The sequence below is a fragment of the Notamacropus eugenii genome, chromosome 2, assembly GCF_028372415.1.
Source record: "Notamacropus eugenii isolate mMacEug1 chromosome 2, mMacEug1.pri_v2, whole genome shotgun sequence".
NCBI classification, from domain to species: domain Eukaryota; kingdom Metazoa; phylum Chordata; class Mammalia; order Diprotodontia; family Macropodidae; genus Notamacropus; species Notamacropus eugenii.
Genome location: NC_092873.1, coordinates 441,600,672 through 441,627,103, shown reverse-complemented (window position 1 = coordinate 441,627,103; position 26,432 = coordinate 441,600,672). Strand labels below are relative to the sequence as shown.

The window sequence follows — 26,432 nt, the reverse complement described above, 5'->3', positions numbered from 1 at the left end:
GGAAGATTCTCAAAATACTCTGATCATGAAAGATAAAGTGATTATATTTATGGGGAAAAATTTAGGCTATGAGTAACTTATTCATAATATAATATTTGGATAGTTTTCCCAATTTAAAAAAATACTTTCTGTTGAAATGAAACAGAAGAAAACAAAGACTTGCTTATTAGTCACATGAACAATACAGAAACAATTCTTACTATTTTAAAGACCTAAATATGTTAAATACGAATACATATGGAAGCTATTTCCCAAAGACAATTATTTTGTCTTAGTACATCTAAACAAAAATAATTAATACTTATTTTGCGTATGTTGAAAAAAATGTTTGAAGCTTAAATGTTATTGTCTTGGTTTTTGCTCAGTTGCTTTAGTCATGTCTGACTTTTCTGATCCCAATTGGGGTTTTCTTGACAAAGACACTAGAGTGGTTTGCCCTTTCTCCAGCTCATTTTACAGATGAGGAAACTACTTCTCTTGAATTTTAAGGCTTTTATTTTAGTTTTTTGTGTTTCTTTTTTGCCTTCTTCACCTTGTCTTGGTGTTGTGTGTACTTTGGATTTATCAGAAACTATTCCCTCTCTAGATTCTCTCATTCCAAATCAGATTCTACAGCCTGTATCTTTCAGGCCAGTTTAGCATTTAATGAAGAATTGACCTCTTCCTTGCCCAGGCCTTGGGCTCTTCCTCAGAATCATAAATAAGCAGGGGTAATTGAGGTCTGGGCAAAAAGAAAAAGTCAGAAGGTCCTCACAATACCAGAAATCCTACAGAAGGATAGAAACAACTGGATTTAGTATCTAGCTAGTACAACTAATTAATCAAATTAGGAATCTATCAATTTCTGCAACCTACGCACCTATTTCATTTTAAATGAGTCCTATCCTGGTCCAGGCCCATAGTCCTGGACTTTACATCTCCTCCCACCTATGGAACACATACATACATAGCCATAACCACTTCCCACCACACCCACCACCAAACTAAATTTATTTTAAGTAATTGGATGCTATTTTCTAAGAGCATGAAGATTGCTGTGCTCCTCCTGTCTTCTTAGTCCTTATCCATCTCGCTGGATAAATTTTCTACTTCCTCTTGGATCACTTCCACATATTGGATCCTAGTCCATCCCTATTATTATTGGAATTATATTGATGTATCCAAGGGCCAATGAAGATTTGAAACTTTTTTCTAATCCTCTGAGAGGGTTCTAATCATTTCCCTCTTGGGGTAGAAACTGAAAAATATGTAAAAATAATAGCAATTTTTAAAATTATAAAGACATAATCTCATCTTGCCTCATTCCTCCCTCCCATAAGTGGGCATAAACATTCTGTAACATTCTTGTAATAAACAATGCTTCAGATTGCCTGTTACTGATGTTAAGAAAAGCAGATGTGTAGAGTTGAGAAGAGAGAATGGCAAAGGGCATCTAAATTGTCAGAAATCTTAGATGGTACAGGTTCGATCTCATTTTCTAAATTGAGAAATTCAGTTTTTACAATTACAAGGGAAGCTAAGAAGGAAGAAGGTCCATGTTATAATGCCTTCCACTGCTGTCTGGGACAAGCTCTCCCTGAGATCCTCTCATGGACTTGCTGACAGATAAGCCCAGGCAGGAAAATGAACAAAAGATGGCAATTTCACAGACATCAATTTTCCTTGATTTGTGTTGGAAATAACAATTGAAACATTCTCTTTTGCAGATGCTTGAAAAATTTATCCCTCCTTTACTCAGCAAAACTATCCATTTCTTCTTACGGAATTGTGTAGTCCGACAGGCAAAGTATTCCATGCTGCATTTTCATGTTATAGCTATTTTAAAAAGCAACACGAAATCTTCTCCAAATGTTTTTACAGCAACTGTCTCATTTTTATGCTCCTCCCATCAAACTATAAGATACACTTGTATGATTATGCATGTACGTTATCATCAGTTATGAAAGATGCCATGATGTGGGGCGGAGGTGTCAAATACAAGGGCACACTCCAAGTGCTGCCTCAACCACATTAAACTACCATTGAGAAATATTTTTTAATAAATAAAAATATAATAAAACATAGATAATGTTAATATGTGCTTTTCCAAGTCACCATATAGCCTGTGCATTTTAGTGGTTCCAGCTTCTATTTGATTTTGACATCTTTGAGGTAGTAGATAAAGAAAGAGCTGTGTTAGAATCAGGAAGATCTGAGGTTTCAAATCCAGCCTGACACATATTGGTTATGTGACCAATAAATGACCAAATCCTAGTGCCCCAGGAAATTCTCTTAATACTATAAGTTACAGATAAGTTGCTAACCTACATTGGCAAAAGAAATTCCCATACTGGAAGTGCTTTATACCAAAGAAATCACATTTCTGGACCATAACACCCCCATCTGAAAAAGAAAAAAAAAAGTAGGTGCATCTTACTGATTGGGCATTATGTATATATATATATATGTATGTATATGTGTATACACATGTATATACATATGTAAATGCATGCTTGTACTTATATATGTACATGTAAGTATATATGTATATATGTGCATACGTAAATGTGTGTTTATACCTATATGTATGTGCATGTGTGTATGTATTTAATTACAAGAGAGGAAGGCATGATCAGGCAGTGCTTGTTTTTTTTTTTTTTCATGAAAAACAATCTGGAGTTTTAGGAGATTATAAACTCAATATGAATCAGTCATTTGATGTGGGAACCAAAATACTTAATGAGTTCCTAAGTTGCAGTAAGAGACATAGTTTCTAGGAATAGGTAGGTAATAAACCTGGAGGACTCTGATTTTATTATACCTCATTGGAAGTATTGTGTTCGATCCTGGGAACTGCAATTTGAAAAGTGCATTGATGAACCTGAGTGTCCAAAAGAGGCAAACAGAATGGTGAAGAGTCTTGAGTCAATGCTGTGTAGATTGGTTGAAAGAACGGGGAATATTTAATGTGGAGAAGGGAAAGACTTAGAGTAGCAGATTTAGCAAAGAAAACTTAAGGCTTTCCCATTGCTTCTTGGAGAATCCCCTGTCTCTGAGATGTATGTGCGTTGCAAGCTCATTTATCACCTTCTGGCAGAGGCTCTTCACGACCCTGTCCCCAGTTAGTCAGCATTTCTGGTGCTGAAGTAGTAAACTGAGAATATAGATTCACAGAGGGAGAAACCAGGCTTCTGTCCCAATCTACCAGCCAATGTGTCATCCACCTGCTTAGAGATAGACTCTCCCTACTTCTCCTCCCTACTTCATCTATGCCTGTGTGTACCCCTTCTCAAACACCTCCATTGCGCAGGCTTGGCTTCTTGTCATTCCCTTTTTCTGATGCTCCTCCTCTATCATACATTTGACTCATTCCCTCACTTTGGACTTCCATCTTAATCAGAGACCAACAATAACCATTTTACAAAGTCTAAAACCCTAGAACTTCATTTGACACGTATGCTAGGGGGACTGAAATTTGGTTTAGTGTCATGCTCAACACCTAGCTGTCTATGCATGGAAAGAAAATTGGAAAGTGATACCGGACCTTTACACATACCACCCCATCCATGTGCATTAGCCGTGAAGTAGAGGGCATTCTAAAGACCTATGCAATTCGAAGATAGCACTCATTCCTTAGTTAGGCATAATTTAATAAACACTCTATACTAGGCAAGAGCAAATTTCAAAGAAATCAGAGAAAAGATAGCATACCATAGCCAAGATGAAGTGTGTGAAATAAAACCTAAAAATAGTTCTAATTTGCCCTTCTCTTTTTATTAATTATTTGATACATGTTTTCAAGCTCCAAAATATATAGCTCATTTGCTTAAGTATTCTTTCCTTAGTCATATTTATGAAAGACACCTTCTGGTCTATTTTTTTAAAAAAAATATTATTCATCACATACTTTTTTGATCACATGTTTATTAGAAACTTTAAAAGATATACAGTTTAAAATGCTATTTTAACACTTATTTGTGCCACACTCAATTCCAGCTTTCCCAGCTTGTTCTTGTCAAATATAGTCATTTACCCAGTGATTTTTTTAATCTTGGGTTTAAAAAATATTTGTCCACTTTGACATTTTTATTGTTTCTAGTTGTACTACTTTTCTCATTTTAACCTAATTTCATCATTTTTACCACAATTAATACCAAGAATCAGCATTATAAGAATGAGGATAAACTAGAGCTTTTCCCAGTAAGATCAGGGATAAATCAAGGATATCCACCATTAGTGCTTCTAATTGACACTGTTCCAGAAATGCTAGATTGAATTAAGATTTTCATTTGCTGTTATTAGCCTAAGTATTTTATGTTTTTGAAAAAAGATTATCTACTTTGTGTTCTTAGTTTTGTAGTAATAAGAAAAAGAATGTCAAGAGGTTAAGCATTGGTAAATTAGAAAGGCTATCACTTTTTGCAAATGATTTAGAAAACCATCAAGAGTCAATTACTCAATAAATAAGTATTTATTAAATGCCTATATGTTGCTATGTGCTACGTGATGCATTTCAGTACTCTCCAAGAAGAATGACAAGAAACAACCTACTATATACTAGATACCGTGCTAAGTGCATGATTAGTTAAAATTATTTCAGACAATAACTAGTAAATTATAGGATACGAAATAAGTGTTCAGAAATCATCAATATTTCTGAATAATAATAAAACTCGGCAGGAGGAGATAATTACTTCAATTTGTAGCAGTTCTTGTAAATCGTGCCATGATTCTCTATATCATCAAGTTCATCATTTTGTGGATTACAGTAATATTTTTGTACACTCATGTTCTTCAGTTTGGTTAGTTATTCCCTAATTAATGAACATTAATTGTTTCTAATTCTTGGGTAACATAGGAAGTACTTCTGTAAATCTTACGGAGTATGTGGAATCTTTTTTTTTGGTCAATGGCCCCTTGTGGTATATGCTGAGCAATGAAACATCTGGGTAAAATGATATAAATATTTTAGTTACTTTATATACATAATTCCAAATTCCTTTTCAGAACGATTATTTAAATTCTGAGCTTCATCACTGCATTAGTGTTCCTATCTTTCCTTAATACCTCCTATATTAACAGAATGAAAACTGATTATTTTTTATTGTATTTCTCTTACTATTAATGATTTAAGGTATTGTTTCACAGAGTAGAAGTTTGCAATTTTTTTGAGAAATGTTTGTTTATATCTGATCACCTATTATTTGGTATATGGTTTATGGGTTTACATATTTCAGTAAGCCTTTATGAAAGATATTTGACGCAAAGATTCTTTTCCAACTCAATTACTTCCCTTTATATCCAAGATGCATTGATTTTATTTATAAAAAGATATTTGATTTTTTTGTTATAAAATCATCTATTTTATCATTTGCTATTGCCTCTATCCCTTGTTGGTTTTTAAATTTTTCTTCTATTAATAGATGAGGAAAAGCATATGATCCACCTTATGCCTAATGCTTTTAAAATGGTATTATCATTAGTATTCAAGTCATGTGTCCATTTTGAACGTATTATAAAATAAAGTGTGAGATGTTGGTCTAACCTCTATTTATGCTAGATTGCCTTCCACGTTCCCAGCAGTTATCAAATGGAAAATTATTTCCTAGGTAAATCTATGCTTTTAGGTTTATTGAGCATTGGGTTATTGTGTTCAATAATTTCTGAATCTGTGCAGTCTTGTAAGTTGAATTTATTTAAAAAAAAAAACAAACTAGTATCAAATGGTTGTAAAGACTGCTTATTTATAACATAGCTTGAAGTTTGCCAGTGGTGTTCCACTTTCATTCCTAATTTTTATCATTATTTCCTTGACTAATTTAGATCTTTTGTTCCCCTAAATGAATTTATTATTATTTTGTAGATCTTTAAAAATATCCATTTGCATGGTATAGCAGTAAATTTGTTAATACATTTTGTCACTATTGTCATTTTTAATATTTTGCCACAGCTCAGTCATGAGTATTGAATATTATTCCGGTTATTTAAGTTGTAATTAATGTCTTTGAAAAACGTTATTTAAGAAATTGAATCAATCCAATAATTAAATGAGTTCTGGTAGATTGACTCCCAAATACTTTATTCATTTTAATTTTACTTTGAATGGGAATTTTTTTCTCTATTATTGCCTCCCAATTGTGTTATTATTTAGAAAAAAACTATTTTCCTGAGTAAACTATGTTATCAGTAAATAAGGATATATATTAGTAATAGCAAGGAGAGTGGACACCGTTGTTTTACTCCTGCATTAATTGAGAAAGCTTCTAAAGTGTACCCTTTGCACATAATACCTGCTTTGGGGTTTAGTTAGATATAATTAATATTTTTCTAAAGTCCCTATACTTTGTATTTTCAAAAATATAAATGAGTCATATTTTGTTAAATGGTGTTTCTATGTCTTTTGAGGTAATCATGTCATTCTGGATATTTTGATTTTTAATTCTTAACTATGTTGATTGTTTTCCTAAAGTCGTATCATTCTAGAATCCCTGGTATAAATCAAACTTGGTCATAATGAGTTATTTTTTGCTGAATTGGTGCAGTTTTGGCAGATTTACATATTCATCAATATGATGGATTTATAATTTTTTTCTTTGCTTCATCTTTCTCCTCCTTATGTATTAGTAACATTTGTTCCATGAAATGGATTTGGCAAATGTCTTTTTTTAATTATTGAAAATAGTTTGTACCGTATGGGTGCTAATTGTTCTTTAAGAATTTGATAGAATTCTTCAGTAAACTCATGGCATAGCTTCTTTTTTTTGTTTGTTTGTAAGCTTGTTCCAGCCAATTCTGTTGCTGTTTCTGATGTTGAATTATTTAAAATAACTATTTGGTATTTTGTTATGTAAATAATTTATATTTTTGAAGGTAATTATATGTTTTATGTTCTTGATTTGATGGCATTTAATTTGCATAAAACTGCAGTAATTATTTTTTAAAAATTCTTTTGATTGTGATTTTTTATTTGCTATTTTAAAATTTGATTTTCTATCTTTTTCCTTTTAATCAGGTTGACTAAAATTAATCAGTTTTGTTAACCTTCTCAAAGAAATAACATTTAGTTTTTTTGTCATTTCTATAATCTTTTCAGTTTACAGTTTATCTGATTTCATATTTTTGCTTATTTTTATTTTTCTTAGTTTGCTTTTAAAAAATATATTCATTCACTCATTAATCCTCTATTTTTCTATTTTGTTCACATACATTTTAGGGAAATATGTTTTTTATTTCAATACTGAATTAGCTGTATCTAATAAATTTTGGTATGGTATCACATCGTTGTCATTGTCTTATATGATGACTTTTTCTATAATTTGTTCTTTTATCAACTTATTAGAACTTAATTATTAAGTCTAATTTATTATTAAGTTTATGTTGTTTATGCTATCTAAACTATAATTTTATTGTATTTTGATCTTTAAAGACTATGCTTAGTATTTTTGCTCATTTATATTTATTTGCCATTTTTCTTTTCCCAATAAATGGCCACTTTTTGGAAAGTGCTGATGTGTATTCTTTAATCATTACATTTAGAATAAAATATAAATATTTTATCTACAGTTTTTCTAGCAATTTGGTCAGTTTCATATTTTCTATTTTATTTGTCTTTCCATATTTACCCTGCTCTAAGAGAATAATGTTAAAACTTCCTTTCATTACTGTGATAACTTTCCCTCAATTTTTGCAATTTAAATACTTTTTCATTTATGAATTTAGATATTGTTTCACTGGGAGTATATAACTTTAAAACTGATCTCAATTAGTCTTTTAAATAATTCCTTTAAACTTAATGGTTTTTAAGTTTTTGTCTGTTTATACTGTGACTTTTACACCAAGTTTTCAAACCCTGCCTTGGAGAATTTATCTCATTCATTGTAGATTTTATCAAAAACTCCTGTTTTGATCATATACATGCCTTTGAATTTTAGATAAGTTTCTCGTGAACTGCATGCAGCATGTGGAGTTTTCTTATCTGATATGTAATTGTTCTCTTTTCTGGATCTTTTCATATATTTACACTTTATTTTATGAGCTACATTTATATTTTCTTCCATTTATATTTAATTTGGAGGTGTTTTTAATTAAGATTTTCCTGCTCCCCTTCTCTTTTTAAGGGAATACTTCATCCTTATGATTAGTTTGACTTCATACACTTTGGTGTAAAACTACTCCTGTAGGCTCTCCCATATTCAGCCAATCCCTCCTATTTGTCAACCCCCATTTTAGATTTGTCATTTTATTTAATTATTGAATTTTTCTCCATTCTTTTGCTTCTTATCTACTTCTTCTGTTCTTTTCCTTTCAATGAAGTAGTTATTTCAGTCTTCTGCCTCCTTTGCCTACCCCAACATTTTTTATTTCTTAGGATTTTTTTTTTCTTCTTTTGTTTTCTCTCTTTTTTTAAAAGAAGTATCTCTTTACCCTGTTCTTTTCATTAATTATATCCCCCAAGGTCATTAATGATCTACTCAACAAATCCAGTGTGTTTTTTTTCCCTTCAGTCTTTAACCTTCTTGATTCTTGAACCAAGTGTTCCATGAAATGATTTTTCTTGTATTTGGTGCATGATAAATTCAACACCATCACTGTTCACATCTCTGTCAATAACCTGTAAGCTATCTTTCCATTTACCCACAACTACTTAATGTTTTGTCTTTTTGTGTAACAAGAATGTCAATAATGTTTTGCCTCTGATATAGAAGGCTTAGACACTCCTCAGAAACCTGAGACCCATACCAAAGATATTTTCTTCAAGGAGAAAGTTATAAGGCTATCAAAATTTCAATCACCAAACATTTCTAAAAAATGAAATTTGCTATATCTGAACAAGGAGAAAATTTCTGGTTACTTCCATGAAAGTCATTTCTGATTCAGTTGTTTTTATGCAGTGAGACTACTGACCAATTAGAAAATAAAGGCAGAAGTCAGCATTATATTAGAAAAACATGAAAAAACAAACATGAAAACAATGAAATAGATATAACTATACTGTATTTGACCCAACCTGCTTAAACAGATTGATGGTTCTGAAAATGTCAAGTAGTTAAAAGTAAGGAATTTGTTTCTAATTTTCACTATTTTCTAGAAAAGTTTAAATGTTATAAAAACAGTCATCACAACAAGGAGAAAGGTCCAGACAATCAGTTCAGTGGACAACACTCAGTATCACTTTGAAGCAGAGTGACATGGTAGTTTAGGACCATAGTACTTACAGTATATGTTCATTTGTGACATACTGTGGAGAAAGATATTGGAAGGTCATACAATGTGTAATCCCATATAACGGAAAAAAGTGCAGGGTAAAACAAGCTTACAAAATGCTTGGAGTGGTACCCAACTAAGTTAGACCATGCCAAGAGTATTTATAGAAGAAACTGGAAGGGTGACAACAAATAAACAAAAAAAATTTTTAAATGGAACTGATATGCCAGCAGTTCTATAACTTTCTATTCCCATCAGTCACAAGAGTAAACCACTCTACACTTGGATTCTGATGCCTAGGGTGTTGAGCTCTATGAGAAAATAGAAAGGGTAAGTTCCTTTTACATTATCAGTTAGGAAGAACAGCTAGACATGATCAAGTATACACAGAAGAAATTCACGGTAGAGGTGACATTTTCAAGACCTTCTAGTACTGTGTTTTCATCATAATTCAGGAAGAGGAAGCATTTAAAAAATGACAGCCAATCACTAAGCAATAGGCCGACTTCCTTATCTTTATAAAATTCTTATGAGAATCACATACATGTACACACACATACATATATTATATATAATATATAGTGGTTATTGTTTGTAGAAATATGAGGAGCAAGCATTTTCAGACAATTTTTCTGTAGCAAGTAAGGCAATACAAAGTCCCACTAGTACCTCATTTATTGATTTCAACCAAAACAAACTAAATACATTTTGCTCAGGAAATGAAAACACTGCTTCTCCATTAAGGTATTTCCTGTGTGCTGGTTAATGTCATGCAAGAATCTTAGATAGATGTAAATGTGAAGATAAGTCTGCTCAATAATCTTATTACGATGGGTAATGGATATACAGGTAGACAATAATAATTTTTATTATTATATTTATATAGCACTACATGCCAGGCACTGTGCTAAATGCTTTTGATCCTTGCAACACCCCCTGGAGACAGTATGTGCCAGGCAAGTCCAAGTGTCACCAAATTTCCCTTCTGACCACACTGGAGACATCCCAGACCCTTGAACGCAAAAATTTTTGAAAAATAAAACCTCCAGGAGAGTACCTGCTGCCCTCATTCTGGGAAGCAACTGCTGTGCAGAGGCAGCTTTGTAACATCTCCTGCAGTTACAATGGAAGACTTAGAAGTAAAAGTTCTGGCCTTCAGAGTCATTGGCATTGGCAACTGGTTCAATATCATAAATTCATGTGATTTTTTTCAGTGAGGATTACATTTAAAAAGAGGTATTTTCATTTGCTGCTGCACCCTAAGAACTTTGAGACCTTTCCATCTGACTTACAAATGAAAGAGTTCATGTCCTACGCTGTCTTCTAGAATGTGAGCTTCTTGAGGACAGGGACCATCTTACTTTTCTATTTTTATCTTCAATACTTAGTTTCATTGCACTCATTCATTCATTCATTTCTTCATTTATTCATCACTGTCAAAAAAGACAGATTGGGTAGAGTACAAATGGAAAAGGAAGGACCATATGGATAGTGAGTTCCTCCAGATGTTGCTATTTGAGGATGTTATTTTATCTATGACATCAATTCCCAGAATACTAGAGGATCTCCTGAATAACTATTTGTATTAGTCATAGAAAGAGATTATCCTAATAATTCATATAAGAAAAATAAAGTAGTTGAAGTTGCCAAGTTGTGATATGAAGTCAGATAGTCAGCCCATTGAGTTAGTCTGTCAGTACACATGACTTGGATACTTCAGATTGACAGTTATCTGTACCTAGAATTGAGCAGTAGGAAGAGAATACTCTAGATTGCTTCGAGAAATTAAAAAAGAAAAAAAGCAAACCATCAATATTCTCACATCGCTATTGCATGTCTACAATCATAGAATATCACAATATATGAAGAATGAAAATTCGGAAGAGGCAAGGGAAATGGGTGTGTATAGGCTATGGTATATTATTAAAGATGAACAGATAACAAATAATGATACAATGTTATATAATGATATAACAATAATAACATAATAATGAACAAATAACAAATAATAATAGCCTATAACAAATTGCATGAAATATACTGGAAAAATAAGATGGGAGAACTATTTTCTGAGAGTGAGGAATTACAGGAATATAGTTTGTATGCCAGGGCATAATAAGGCCCTCAGTAAGCTGGAATCATCCTCCATGGAAGATTTATGGAAATATTTGTGCAAGAGTCATAAAGGAAAAGAAGGCATTCCTAGCTAATGATCTGCACCAGTGGAAAGAGTTTACACATTGGTAAGATCAAAGAAACATCAAAGTAATTTTTTAGGCATTGTTCCACATTACTTTCCGAAATGAGTGGACATCCACAGCTCCATCAATTGTGCGTAAATGTTCTTGTTTTGCCATAGCCCCTTCAATTTTGACAATCTGATTGGTATTAGGTGGAAGCTTAGAGTTATTTTAATTTTAATTTCTCCAATTATTAATGATCTGTAGAATTTTTCATAGGTTTCTGATAGACTGGATTTATTCCTCAGAAAAATTGTCTGTTCATATCCTTTGACCACTTATTAGTTTTTTGATAAGTGGTTTTTATTCTTATATATTTGAATCAATTCCTTATATATAATTGTAAAGTGCTTAGCACAGAGCCTGGTACATAGTAAGTGCTATATAAGTGTTACTATTGTTATTATTGTATAGGAAGTGAGGTCCTATCTGAGAAATTTGCTACGGAACTTTTTATCCCAACAATACCACTACTAGATATATACTGCAGAGAGATCAAAGAAAGAAGAAAAGGATTTATATGTTCACAATTTTTATAGCAGGTCTTTTTGTGTTGGTGAAGAACTGAAAATATAGAGGCTTCCCCTCAAATAAAGAGTGATTGAATAAAGTGTGCCATATTATTATAATGAAAAACCATTGCACTGCAAGAAATTACAAAGGTGTCAGTTTCAGAGATACCTGGGAAAATTTGTATTAACTATTAGAGAGTGAAGTGAACTGAATAGGAGAACATTTTTTACAACAATGATAACATTGTAAGGACAAACAACTTTTGAAGATTAAGCAACCCTGATAAATATAATGGCCAACCATAATTCCAGAGGATTAATGATGAAAAATGCTATGCACCTTTTTCTCCTCCTCCTCTTCCTTTTTCTTTCTTTGTTTCTTTCTCCTCCTCCTCCTTCTTCTTCTTTCCCAATAAGATAGGGCACAGAAGAGACAGAAAATATTTTTATGAATTAAAAAATGTTAAATAAAGCCTAAAAATTAAAATGTAAAAACACATCCACATGCTGATGTTTTTCATCCATATGTCTTTTACTATAGTTTCGCATTCAGTTTGTATGTGTGTATATACAGACACACACATATATGCCTATAAAAAGTAAATAATTTATAATAATTTGGGGATTGATGGACATTCTGGGACAATCTGTTGAACCTCTATCTAACAGAGTTTGAAATACCCCAGCATGACTCACTGGGACTGCTTTTGTCAGATGCCTAAAAACCACACCAATTTTCTTTCACTATGTGATGTAAATATCCGTTTTTCCATATTCACTAGAACTAGAAGGGACTTTTAGAGATTACCCAATACAGTGTCTTCTTTTTACAGGTGAGGAAACTGAGGGCCAGAGGAATTAAATGGTTTCCCCAAGGTTCATATATTAGAGTCAGAGTCTGTATTTAATCCCAGGACCACTGATTCCAAAGGCTTTTTCACTTCACCTTGTAACAAGGAAAAATGTTGGTTCTCTAAGTTTAGCTCCTTTAAAAAAATACATAGGAATATGTTAGTTCCACTTATTTGTAGATTCTTCCTTGATCAACATCTGCTAGCAGAGAGGAACTATCTTTGCATTTTTCTTTCAGTAGTTACTGACTTGAGAAACTGAAGACCACTTCTAAAAGGAATTACTGCATAAAAATCTCAAGTTCTCTTTTTAGTAGAGAGTTCCTTTTTGTTAGTATTTGGCCTGAAGAATTCACTGATAACTCTGGAGATCTGTGTTCTGCTGTGGCTTTTACTCCTATCATTTTATTAGTTGTCATCTAGGACAGATGCTGACTTACAGATATCCAACTTACAAATGAATAATGAAGGCTGAGCCCATCTACTGTAACACTCTGGAATTTGTGGCTGAAATGGCGAAAGCTGAGCTGCTGATGCCTCCCCTGGTCCTTGTTTCTTTCCTCCCCCTTAGCCCAAGGTTCATGGCTCAGAAGTGCTTGGTGCTCTGGGACAGTTTGGTACTACAATTCAGCTTAATGAGGTGTTAACTAGACTTCAGGGACCTAGTCTGGGAACTTAGACATTAAGTAAAATATCATTTCCAAGTTCCAAAAAAAGGAACTTAGAAACACACTTTTGGAACACCACTCATTTATAGCTTAAGAACTGGCTGCATTGACTTGGGAAATGTGTAGGTTTCTTTGTATTCTGATAGTGGTGGAACGCAGATTAGGAAATTCATAATGACTGAACCTCCAACCCCCCAACACCATTCATTTTAGTGTGGCTCGATTCACAGAACTCACATTCTAGCTAATTACAGGTTGGTGATACCACTTTTTGAAAATTCAACAAATCAAGTTGCCATATGGAAGAGGCATTGGATATGGTCCTTTGGGTCATAGTGAGCAGAAGTAGGTGTTCAAAACCAGTCTCAGGGACTTATTAGCTGTCTGTCACTTAAACTTCTGTTTATTTCACTTTCCTCATTTGCAAAATATGGATAATTATAACACCTAACTCCCAAGTTTCTGTGAGCATCAGATGAAGTAATGCTTGAAAAGTTCTTTGCAAATTGTAAAGTGCTAAATAAATTTTCCTTTTGTCATCATTATATAGGTGCAATGAGTGGAAGTTGAAGAGATGCAGAAAGTGACTAGTAGAAGGGAAAAAACAGAAGCTAACAGAACTATTCCAAAGAAAAATGAACTGTTTTAGAAGACGGAGATTTCCTCTGGCCTCTCCTTCACACAGGCAGTCTTTGAGTGAAACTGGATTACAAGTGATCTTTGCTTAATTATGGGTCATGTCCTCTGAGGTCACTTTTAGTTCTCAGATTCTATCAACAGTCTCATACTCGGACTCAGGGGTGGGGCAACTGGGGCCTTGAGGCCACATAGGGCCCTCTAGGTCCTCAAGGGTGGCCCTTTGACTGAATCCATGCTTAAGGATCTAGAAGGTCACATGTGACCTCAGAGCCCAGGCTCCTCAGCCTTGTACCAGGTATTCTTCTGCTTCCACTAGAAAAGAATTTTTCTTAAGCCATACAACAAAGTTTTTTAAAAAAAAAAGAATTAGCATATTTGTGAGAAGAAAACATTTTTAGAAGTTACTAAAAAATTATCCGGAAAGAAGATTTAAAAGGGAGGAAGGAGGTGGATAGAGACAACCTTTTTCCTTCTTTTTATTCTTCTGTTTCAATTCATCTTCATTTTCCTAAATCCCACCCCCATTCCCAACTCCCAATCCCAGGATTCTTATTCTCCACACTTTCTTTACATTTTGATCCTAAGAAGGACAGTTATTACTGATCCTTTTCAACAGAAATGAAGGTTATGACCACACTTAAACAAGCAAAAATGCTCAATCCTATCAATCAGTTGACTAAATGCAACTGATTGTTTAGAAAATCATTGCCAAAAGAATTAAATACATGAATATACAGCAATCATTTGAACATCTAAGCACTTCCTTAAAGAATATATATGTATATATGTGTGTGTGTATAGACATACATAGATATATGTATATACATATACACATATACATATATACACACATACATATATGTATATAATATACACACATATACAGTCCTTCCTTATAAGATTCAGTCACAGGAGTACATAACATATTAACTTCAACTAACTAGATTATATAGCCAACTATTCAGTACAGAAAATTTCTCCTCCATTCTTGGCTTGAAATTATTTAATGACTTTCCTAGACTGCAAAAGCTATCAATTTTTAAAGCTTTCCTCCTTCTTATGTCTTATTCAGCATGCATTTTGAGGACAGCTGGGGAAGTTATAATGAATAAGATTAAGAACTAAAGATGGAAAATGATTGACATTCTTGTGGGGGATGGGGAATGCATACTTTTCATCTAGAATATGCAGGTGTTGATATATAGCCGAGAGTGAATTAGTGATGAATGTAGTGTACAGTCAACACAAGATCAGAGTCGGAGACAAAGAGAACAGGACTTGTATGTGACATTTCAGTGCCATAGCAACACCTGAAAGCACAGAATGTTGCTGATTGGAATCACAGAATCCATATCAATTACTTTGTTGACCTAAAGAAAATTAAGGAACTATATTGTCCAAATGTGCTTGTTTTTACTTATCCATTTGTCTTTTTTATTTGTCCTAGCACCATTTTTGTTAATGGAAATATTGTGTGTATTACTGAATATCTGGGTAGACTAGCAGAGGCTGTTGTTTTATTAAGCAGTGGGGTGGACATGTAAAGGATGAAACCAGGAGAGGGAAGGAGTAGCCCATTTTTTTCAGTGACATGAGGGGAAAAGTCATAATAGGATATCTCCTGAATTTACCACCATTTCAAAAAAATAAGTAATTTCACTTAATGCAACCCATCACCATGACTAAGTTCCTCATATTCACTGGACTATCACCCAACTGACCAATCACGTTCAGTCACTCTTTCTAATTCATCTTATGCTCTTGCCATGATAATAGGCAAAAGAATTCAGGAAACATAATTCCTTACAGTTCTAATCATGTCTAATCTGTTTCAAAAAAACTCTAGTGCCTCTCTAGATTACGTAAAGAAATCCAATAGACATTACTGCTGAATATATTCAGTGCTTTTTGAATAAAGTTCTTCTGTCTCAAGACAAGACAGTAAGTATTTAGTAAATGGTTTTAACTGCACTATGCTAAGTGCTGGGTGTAGAGGAATTGTTCAGTGTAATGATACCAGTAACTTGTGTCTTCAAAAAGTAGAGAAAATAAAGAGGGAAACAGCTATTTTGGGACCTGAAAAGAAGAGGAAATGTTTGTCAAGTAGAAATGATGCAAACCCCAGGAAAAAATGATCACTATGCCTTATAGTTCTTTAAAAAATTAGGAGTGATTAGTGACATGAAGACCTTTTTCCCATATTTTTGTTGGTATTTAATGTTCTTTCCAAGTAAGATATTCTATGGCCTCATCTGTCCGTACTCAAATGAATAAAACCTGGGAAATAAATAGGGTAACAGAGAGACTGATGTAAAAAAGGGGATATAAGAGATGTCAAGAAGATAAAAGAGAGGATTTGGCAACAGATTGGATACAGGAAGTGAGTGTGTGAGGAGTTAAAGAAGACACAGGTTGCAACCTTGGGTGATTGGAAGAATGGTGGTGCCTTCAAAAGTAATGGGGATATTTGAGATACTGGAGGGTCTGAGAGAGGGAAGATAATGGACACAGTAAGTGTCAGATGTCCATGTGATAGTCAGCTGAAGATCAGAGAATGGAAGTCAGGAAAAAAGGTTAAGCAATGAAATTAGATCCCACAATCATCTACATAGAGATAATGACTGAATTTGTGAAAGCTGATGAGATCGCAAAGCAAGATGATGTAGAGGGAGAAGAAGGCCTTGGATGGACTCTCCTGGATGACAGTCACACTTGTTAGTGATGGCCTGGAAGAAAGCCCAGCAAAAAAACTGAACAGTAAGCCAAATAGATGAAGAAACTGGGGCACAGGAGAATCCTGAAAACCTGTAGAGAAATGAGTATCTGGAAGAAAAGAGTGATTGACAGTCAAAGACTGGGAAAAAGTCAAAGAGGGTGAGGATTGAGTAAAGGCCGTTACATTCGGAAGTTGAGAGATCACTGGCAACTTTGTAGAGAGCAGTTTTCGTCCACTGAATGATGAAGAAGCCTCTCTGCCAAGGGTTTAGAAGAGTTTGAGAGGAGAGGAAATGGAGGCTTCTGACTGTCTTTGAGAAAGGCAACTCTCTCAAAGAGTTTAGGCATGACAAGGAGAAAACAAAGAAAACTACATTTGACAGTGAGTATTTTAAAGTATTTCATTAAGTTATCTATATATCTATTGATCCATTTATTCATTTTAGAATATAGGGAATTAACACATTTGTAGGCAGCAGGAGAGTAGGCATTAGACAAGGAGATATTGAATATTAGTAATAGTGAAGTAAGGATAGAAGGGATAATATTCTGGAGAATATGGGGTATAATAAGATCAGTTAGAGGAGAATGTTTGACTTAGGAAGAATGGCCACCTCTTGGAGGAGACAGAAAAGAAGGAGGAAGTTGTGAAAGAAGATATATACATTTTGTAAGACGGGGAAGAGGGAAAAAAAGGAGAGCTCAGCAATTTTTTTTCAATAAAATGTAAGACAAGTACCTACACTGAGAGAGTGATAGTGGAGATGTGCCAAGCCTGGAAATTTCAGAAAACAGACATCTAGGTCCCTTCTGTCTATGGATTTTTGCCTTCTATGCTTCTTTCTTAAATTTTTTTTTGTTGTTGAATTTTATTTTATTTTATTTTGTTTTTCATTTTTAACATAGTTTATAACAGATAAAACAATTCAAACTTTTAGTCAGGCGATACTTCTTTTTAAAGCATTTACAATATGGACCACAAAAGTTTTTTTTAAACCTTTAAACCTTTAATACCTTTTATGTTTCTTTGAGTAAAGAGGGTAGAAGGATCATTCTAGAAACATTATAGGTGGAATATATGAAGGGACTGGAGATGTATTATCCTAGGGAACAGAAAATTAAAAGGAACTGTAAGTATTAAATATCTCAAATTATTTGAAGGGGTAGCATGCAGAAGAGGATGTAGACATATTGTTTACTGCTCCAGAAAGCAGAATTGTGATGATTGGGTCCTAGAATCTCCATTAATATGCAGATTTTGACTAAAGTAGAAACACTTTCCATCTCTTAAAGTGGCATAATAATGTGGACTGTGGTATCTAAGTGAAACTGACATTTGTTATTATTTGGGGGGGAGGGGCAACTAAAGAAATCAATCGATACATCAATGTTTATTCAGTGCTTGCTAAGTTCCAGTTACCATGTTAAATGCTGAAGATACAAAAAGAGGCAAAAGATAGTGTCTGCCCTCAGGGTGCTTACAATCTGATTGGGGAAAAACATAAAAGTAAATATATACTAAGTAGCTAGATAAAGGAATTAGTAGAGGGAAGGTATCAGAATTAGAGGAAAGATTTCCTGTTAAAAGATGGGATTTTAGTTGGAAGTTAAAAAAAAAGCCAGGGAATTCAGTAGGCAGAGGTGAAATATTATTTTGTTTAAATAGCATTTGAACAATGATATATATTGAATTTCTCTGCAGTAGAGGTTTGGACTAGACTCTGAATCTAGACTATATTCTAGTCTGGACTAGACCCTTAGGTTCCTTTACTGCTAAATTCCTAAGCTCCTCTATATTGTAGGCATTTGTCCTTGTATCCTATCTCCTTTTCCAGACTGTACCCTTTTTACAAAGTGGAATCAACTCTTATCTAAATGTTTTATTTCCTCAGAACTTATCACAGTGTTCTGCAACACATTTTATGCTTTATATATTGTATTCTTCCCTTGAGTAGTGAGAAAAATTAAAACAGCTTCGTAACTATATGCCATAGTTGCCTCTATAACTAAGTATGAAAACTTTCTTTAGTATACTTTGATTAAAAGAATAACAAAATAAATCCTTGTAGCTTGTAGAAATAGCAATTGACTGGACAACTGAAGACTTAGGATATAGTCAGGGCTCTGCCATCTAAAATGTAGCCTCAGTCAGGTATCTGAGGATCTCTGAATCTCAGTTTCTTCATTTGCAAAATGAATTTTATAATATCGTTCTAGGAATATCCCACAAAGTTATTATGAGGTTCATCTACAGACGTGCTTTGAAAATAGCAAAGTGCCATACAAATATGATGTCCTTATTGTTAGGTCAAGAAAAAGAAGCCAAAAAGAAGATATATTTGAACACTAAAAGGAACATGTAATATCAAAATTAATATAAAAATAAAATTGTTATTTCCTAAACTCTATTGAATCAATAAACATTTATTGACCACCTACTATGTGCTGTGCATGATCTCTTAAAAGAGATCACAATAGCGCTGTAAACTCAGTGTTTCAGACATCATTATCATCACCATTTTGTAGAACTGAAGATCTGACAGGTTACTCTGGCAGGTTACCAGCAGGCCTTTCCTCAGTCCTTTCTTTCAGGACATAGCTTCTAACTTAAGGGCTGTGGTATTTTTAAAAAGTAATTCCCATTATGTAAGGTTTAATCCAAATATTTATATAGCTCCTTGTTTGAATACCTAATTTATTTATACCCAAAAAGGAATCCTAAAGAGATTGAATTGAGAATGACATAAAACAAAATGAAGGGTTTCAAAATTATGGTCTGAAACTCAAGACATTTTAGGTAGTACTAATGGAGCTGAAGAAAAGGGTACAAAGGTAATATTCTTTCCAAGAAGATAGAAATTCCTGGTAACACTAAGCCAGATTTCCAAATGAATGGTTTCTTAGAATATCACTATAGTGGATGCCTACCACTTGTAGAGGAAAAGTGGTAGATAGCTACCCAGAAGTCCTGCTGTTCCAAAAGACTTTAGCAGTAAATTCAAGTTTATACCTTGAGTTGTACAGGCAAGCAAACTGGGAGGTAATGCAGATAACAGACCTGGCCTGGGGTGGTCTGTTTCCATAAGATTATTTAGCAAATCTGGTCCAATATTTTGTACTAATTAGAGAAACAAAGAGCCTGAAAGTACATGTGAGAAAAGAAAGAGAAAATGTCAAAGCTATGATGAGTGGCCAAAGACCAGTGTCCCTTTAGGAAAAAACATACAACAAAGCATAACAGAAAACCATACAGTCACAATAGATTATCTAAGAAGGAGCCATTAATGGGGGGATGACATTTGCATGCACAGAACTTCACTACTAATAAGGAGTTTACTAAAGTTTAAATTTTAAGAGCCAAATTCACTCATTTAACATGAGGGAAGACTTGGGAAATGGAAGTTATAACTCACTCTTATTCTGCCAGTCAAAATTTATATTTTACTGCCAACCTTATGTATAGGTGAATCAAGCATCCTCATTCATTCAGCTTATTTTCAATTCTCCTTTATGTGTTCTCTTCTCCAATTGAAGGTAGGAGCTCTTTTGCTCGCTTATATTCCTATTTTCAGTACTGCCCAAAGGTAAGTGTCAAGAGTCTGAGGCTGGATTTGAACTCAGGTTCTCCTGACTCCAGGGCCACTGCTCTATTTGCTGCACCACCTAGCTGCCCCTAGAAGCCTTCTAAATGATGACTATTTTCAGTCATGTTCCTGAGATTTTTAGGTTTAGTGTTTGTCTCACTACTGTACTGTTTCTATTTTTTTGTGTTTCTACTCCATGAAATATGAATTGTCCATATAGGTCTAATTCCAAATTATATGAAATAATTTTAATAAACCATTACAGTTAACCATTGTTTCTATTCAAAAGAAGGTCATTTATTGGTCATATCTCCACAATTATGCAGACCCGTTCTCCAAAACTCTTTAATTTAGAGGGAGAGGAAGCCCTTCGATATTCATTCCAGTTAGGATTTCTCAATAATCTGAGTTATTTAACTGAAATATTTTGCCACCCAGAGACCTTTGGTTGATACTATTATCCAGTTTTTTTTTTTTGTTTGTGTGTTTAAACAGTAGGGTGGATACTAAAGTTACCATATTTGGAAGCTGTCTCCCCACCCATCAATGATTCTCTTTGGGCGAGAAATCCCATGTGATTGTATAAATAATTTTCCTGAGGACAGAAATGGCTACATGATAGAAATGGCTTGCCAAATGGTTTAGCTGTAGATGCAACCAGGTGGCTCAATTTCCTGGAAACTGATGAAATGACTATTCTGGGAGTGAGCTGAAAGCTAGCCTTCAAATTACCCCAAAGTACTGCAGATTTACAGTTATTTAGTGACCATTTGAGAATGAACCTTGTACATATTTTCATCTTGAATAGTAACCTGGATAGCAAAATCTCAAAACATCTTGGATGCCTACCAGTTGGGGAAGATCTAAAAAAAATCGTGTAATATGAACGATGTGATGAAAAATAACAAATATTAAGAAACAAGAAAAATTTGGGAAAATCTGTGCCAATCAATAACGAACAAGCATTCATTAATTCTTTACTATGTGCCAAGGCCTGTGCTGGGCCCAGGCTAGTTGGCGGAAGGGAAGTCAGCTCTGGGCTCTCTTCGATGTTGCCAATGTCCCCTGACTTCCAGTGATCATCAGGCTCCATCTTGCCAAGAAGAACCTTGCTTGGCTTCTCCCAGAACTGGTTCAGGAATGAAAAGGTCAAAAGAACATAAGTAGGAGACCTATCTGAACATCTAAAACCTTAGTACAGAGAGAGATCATCTTTTTGCTCAGAAGCGTAGAGCCCCCAGGATTCATTTACCCTCTCACATACTTGTTGAATGAGCTGAAGATGAGCCACTATGGAAAAGAATTAAGCAGTTTTTAACAGAATGTGGCAATGGACAGAATTCAGTGTATTGTAAGTGTCTTAGAGACATCTGAGATGGAAAGAGTTATCTAGTAGCCTTACTGTAAGTAAAAAGTATGTTGAAGACCAGGTTCCCTCACATATCCTCCCAGAGGTTGCTCCCAGTGAATGGGAAACACAGATCAAATTCAAGCATTTGACCAGCAGCCAGACCTACCCAAATGAACCCTCAGCTGATTTACTCAGAAAGAATAATCAGACTCAACTAAGACATATGGAACAAGATTTATGCCAACTCCTCCCAGAATAGCCAGCCATGAACTTGACATGAATCCACACAACTCTATTTACAACCTACCTCTCAGTTCCCTTGGCTTAGTTGACTTCAGCCATGATCTTTTGGGGTCCTGGAGCCAGCTTTGGGGTTATCCTCTTCCTTCAGATTCCTTTTGCATGGTTAGCATCACATCTGTCCCCTACGCTACAGTGTCTCTTGTTCTCTACAATGATCTTAAAACAGTTCTGAAAAAGGGCCTCATTCCTACAGTTTGTCCATTTTTCTAGCATATGTGTATGCATGTATATATGTATACGTGTATGTATATTTATGTGTATATATGTATGTGTGTATATATGGTGTGTGCATGTGTGTTTGTGTTTAATTTTTCAAAATGCGTGTATTTGAGGGGACTGAAATCTTTTCTGATGAAAGTAATTTTATACCTAACTGCATCCTCTCCCACAACCAAAAATGGAATAGTCCCTTAACTCAAAGGGCTTATATTCCAAAGGGAAAACAACATTGAAATGTATATATATATGTATGTATGTATGTATGTATGTATGTATGTATGTATGTATATGTATATACAAAACATGTAAAGAAAATATTAAGTAACTTTGCTCTGAAGGTATTGGGAAGAGTGAGACTCTAACAGCAGGAGAGACAAGGAAAGGCTTCTTACAAAAAGGTAACATTTGAGTTGAGTCTTGAAGAGAAACAAGGTTTCAAAGAAGCAGAAATGAATAGGGAGATGCCAGGCCTAGAGGCCTGTGGGCTACCCGAGTCTTCCCTTACCTCTACCGGAGGTCTTTGGTTGGCCAAACCGGATGCTCGTATGAGAGAAAGGACGTTCCAGAGTCGAACAAGGGTTGAGCTTTATTTCAGGGTCTAGTTACAAGTGCAGGGGAATTCTTCCTTAGGAGGGAGCGAAGAATCTCCCAAGGAGGCAAAGATCTTACAATAAGAGATTGGAAGTAGAAGTATAAGCGGGGAGAGAGGGGGAGGGGAGAGAGGAGAGAGGAAAAGCAGAGCCTTGTTGTCCTGTCTGCTCCGCGCCCCTCCGCGCCCCTCCTCCCAAGAGAACTTTCAGGCTTTCCTGATCCTACTTAAACTCTTCAGCAGCATAGTTTGCATCTGAATACTGTGCTGTTAGATAACAATAGTGTGCCCATATCCGGGAAAATCTCGAGGGCGGGGAGAGCTCTCTCCCATCACGTTTCTCACGGGAAGAGGCGGAAATACACGAGATAGCTCGGTTCACCTCGATTCCCAGTCGTTTCCTGGGGGGTCTCGTGAGAACTCTAAGATTTAGAAGTTCCCACCTTTACCCGCCCGAGACTGTCCACCTGGAATTGAGCTTCCAACCCTAGCAGGGAGAGCATGTCAGGCATGGAGGACAGCTATGGCAAAGGCATAGAGATGGGAAATGGAATGTCATATGTCAAGAAGGCCAGTATGCTGGGATCCTATAGTGAAGACTGGATGAAATGATGCCAAGGAAAGTAAATTGAACTAAGGAAGCAATTGACACAACAACAGTGATGTAAAGGAAAATTACATTAAAAGACCTTGGGACTCATATCTACTTAAGGGCTAATTTGGATTTCAGAGAACTCAGAGAACCCTTTCCTCTTAGTTGAGAAGTTCAAGGACTATAGCTAGAGTTCAGAGTCCCTCTAATCCAACCACTTTGGTTTAGCGGAGAAGATTCTAAAGTCCAGAGATTTTATGCAATTTGTTGCAAATCACATAGTGAGTAAACATCAGGGTTGGGATTTAATCCAGGTTCTGTTCAGCTTTCTTTCTGCTGTGCCACCATTGCCTTCCTGTGGAATGCCAGGTGCAGAATGAAACATACTTGGTCAGACATGACCAGTGGAGTGTTCTGTTTGGCTTTACTATACTTCTTTGTAGGGAAGAGGAAATGTCATTGGGAAGTGACAATGACGTTAAGATTGAGAAAGATTTATTTTAACAAGAATTTGCTAGTGGTAATGATGTCTGAGGGGGCACTCAGTCATTGAAGTGCTCTCTTTTGTAATATATTAAAGGATGCGCTCTTCACCTAGTAAAGTTCTAAGTACTCAGGTGATCATTGAGAATGTGACTAAAAAGTAATGTCATTGATGTGATTTTTTTGAAGTACCACACGTTGAACCCTAAAGAACAAAGATGGCAAATTTAGGCCCAATGAGAGGATTTAATTATTGTAAATGTCCTAAATCAGTGCGAACCAATTCTAATCAATAAAGCCAACTAAGACACACATGTACTTTCTCTCTCTCTCTCTCTCTCTCTCTCTCTCTCTCTCTCTCTCTCTCTCTCTCTCTCTCTCTTTTTCTCTGTCTCATATTCATGCATTTTAAATGCAGCCACAAAATATCTCATTATTTGATTTTTCTTGAGGGGTTTGTTAGCTGACTGAAGGTATTTCACCATGTATTCAGAAATCCCAGGAGGATTATTGTTTAAAAAATGTTTCATCATACAACATATGTGTCTTAGCAATACAACAATTTAAAAATACAAATGGTATCCATTTTAAATCCTATGCATCTAACATGATTTATTTCAACAAATTCTCCTCATCCATTCCCTGAGAGTATTGGATTTTGGCTGTGATGTTCCTGGAAGTTTTCCTTTAGGACTTTCTTTTAGGAAGTGACTACTGGATGCTTTTTTATTTCAGTTTTTTCATCTGGTTCTTAAGAGATTTGGGCTGTTCTATTTGTTGATTTCTTGAAATATGATTTCTAGACTCTTTTTTTCTGATCGTAGCTTTGGGGTAATGTGTTTATTCTTAAATTATCTTCAATCTTTCCAAGTCACTTACATGTTCTATGAGATACCTTACATTTCACTTTTTTCCCAATATTTTTAAAAATACTTCTTGAAGTCTCAGAGAGCCAAGCCTCTATTTAGTCCATACTTATTTCAGGGAGTCATTTTCTTGGGTAAGGTTTTATACCTCTTGTTCCAAGCTATTAATTCTCTTTCTCCATATTTCATTCATGACTCTCATTTCCCATTTTTCCTGTGATACTCTCATTTGATTTTTAAAAATAATTTTTATGCCTTCTTTAATTTTTGCTTATTCTTTTCCAGGAATTCTGATTGGACTTGGGCACAAACTGTGTTTTTCTCAGAAGCTTTTCTTATAGAGATTTTGGGGTCATTCTTTTCTTCTTGGTTTGTGTCTTGAGATTCCTTGTTGCCACACTGGTCCCTTATGGTGTAATTTTTTTATTCATTCATTTTCCAGGCTACTTTCTGATTTTGGATTTTTTTCTCATGCATGGATTCTGCACGTTTCTCGAAGAAAGGTCTGGGCTGAGCATTTGTCCTCTTGAGTCCTTCTGCTGATTTTCTGGGTTATTGCGTATTTTGTAATTCCCCAGATCTCAGAGACAGATGAGGCTAGGGACTTTCAAAGTTTCAGTGCTTTCGAATCTTAGTCTGATTTCTACAAGTTCATGGTGAAGGCTAACTTAGGTCTAAGCAAGAGGGCTTACTTCTGGATTTAGCTATTATCAACCCATTGGGAAGCTTTTTAGCTTCAGAATAACCCATCCGCAGTCTCCCCTTTGTTGTGAAATTATTACCACTGTAATTCAGTTGCAGGCTTCAGACTAAGCTGGAGCCTAGAATTTGAGTCTCTTCTCTGCTCCTGGCATCAGAGATGTACTCATTCTTTCCTCAGTAATTATTTGGAGAGGGCCCATGACCACAGCCGCTCTTAGGGGCAGGCCCCCTCCTCAGTCTGCCCTGGATTTATAATCTGGAACTGAGTAATCAGTCACCTAGCTGCCAGATGGCTCCTTCATCCTCCACTAATTCAGGGACTTCTTTTTGTCCCACTGCTTCCTGCCCTGGTACCCAGATTGGTCCTGATAAGACCCTGCCCTCAATGTCTGTAGACCCTTCTGTTTATCTCCCTATCTTGATCTGGGCTGGAAAAATGATTTTTTTTCTTGGAATTTCTTGACGAAGATTCAGTTTTCTTGAATTTTGTGGAGGAAGTTTGTGTAGGGATTGGGGAGAGTGGGCACAGAGCTGAACTACACATCTTCCTACTACTCTACCATCTTGACTCCACTTTGATCCATATATTTCTAATAGCAGTAGTAGCAATAGCAATTCTACTGCATTAAGGCAGTGAATGTATATATGTATGTGCATGTGTGTGTATATAACACATTATTCTATATGTATATTATATATAATATACACACATATAAGTATATGTTAGTGTTATATATATCCACACATATATGTGTGTATATATACACACACATACATATATATATATACACACACACACACATATATATCTATTGACATAGTCCTACTTGTTTTTTTCAACATACCTCTCTTTGGCATTGTGGTTCAGTGCCTGAGTTTTCTTTCAAAGCAATGCTACTACGAAACAATAAATTATATTGAAATAAATATATTGT

The 26,432-nt window shown here is 34.9% G+C and overlaps 1 long non-coding RNA gene and 1 pseudogene across 1 annotated transcript in view; one reads left to right on the top strand and one right to left on the bottom strand.

The window, feature by feature from the left end:
- The window catches only part of LOC140524154 (uncharacterized), a 73,710-nt gene that overhangs the window by 26,340 nt on the left and 20,938 nt on the right, over nucleotides 1-26,432 (bottom strand). The gene's annotated exons all lie outside the window — the stretch shown is intronic.
- On the top strand, nucleotides 16,711-25,136 carry LOC140521994 (circadian-associated transcriptional repressor-like; annotated as a pseudogene).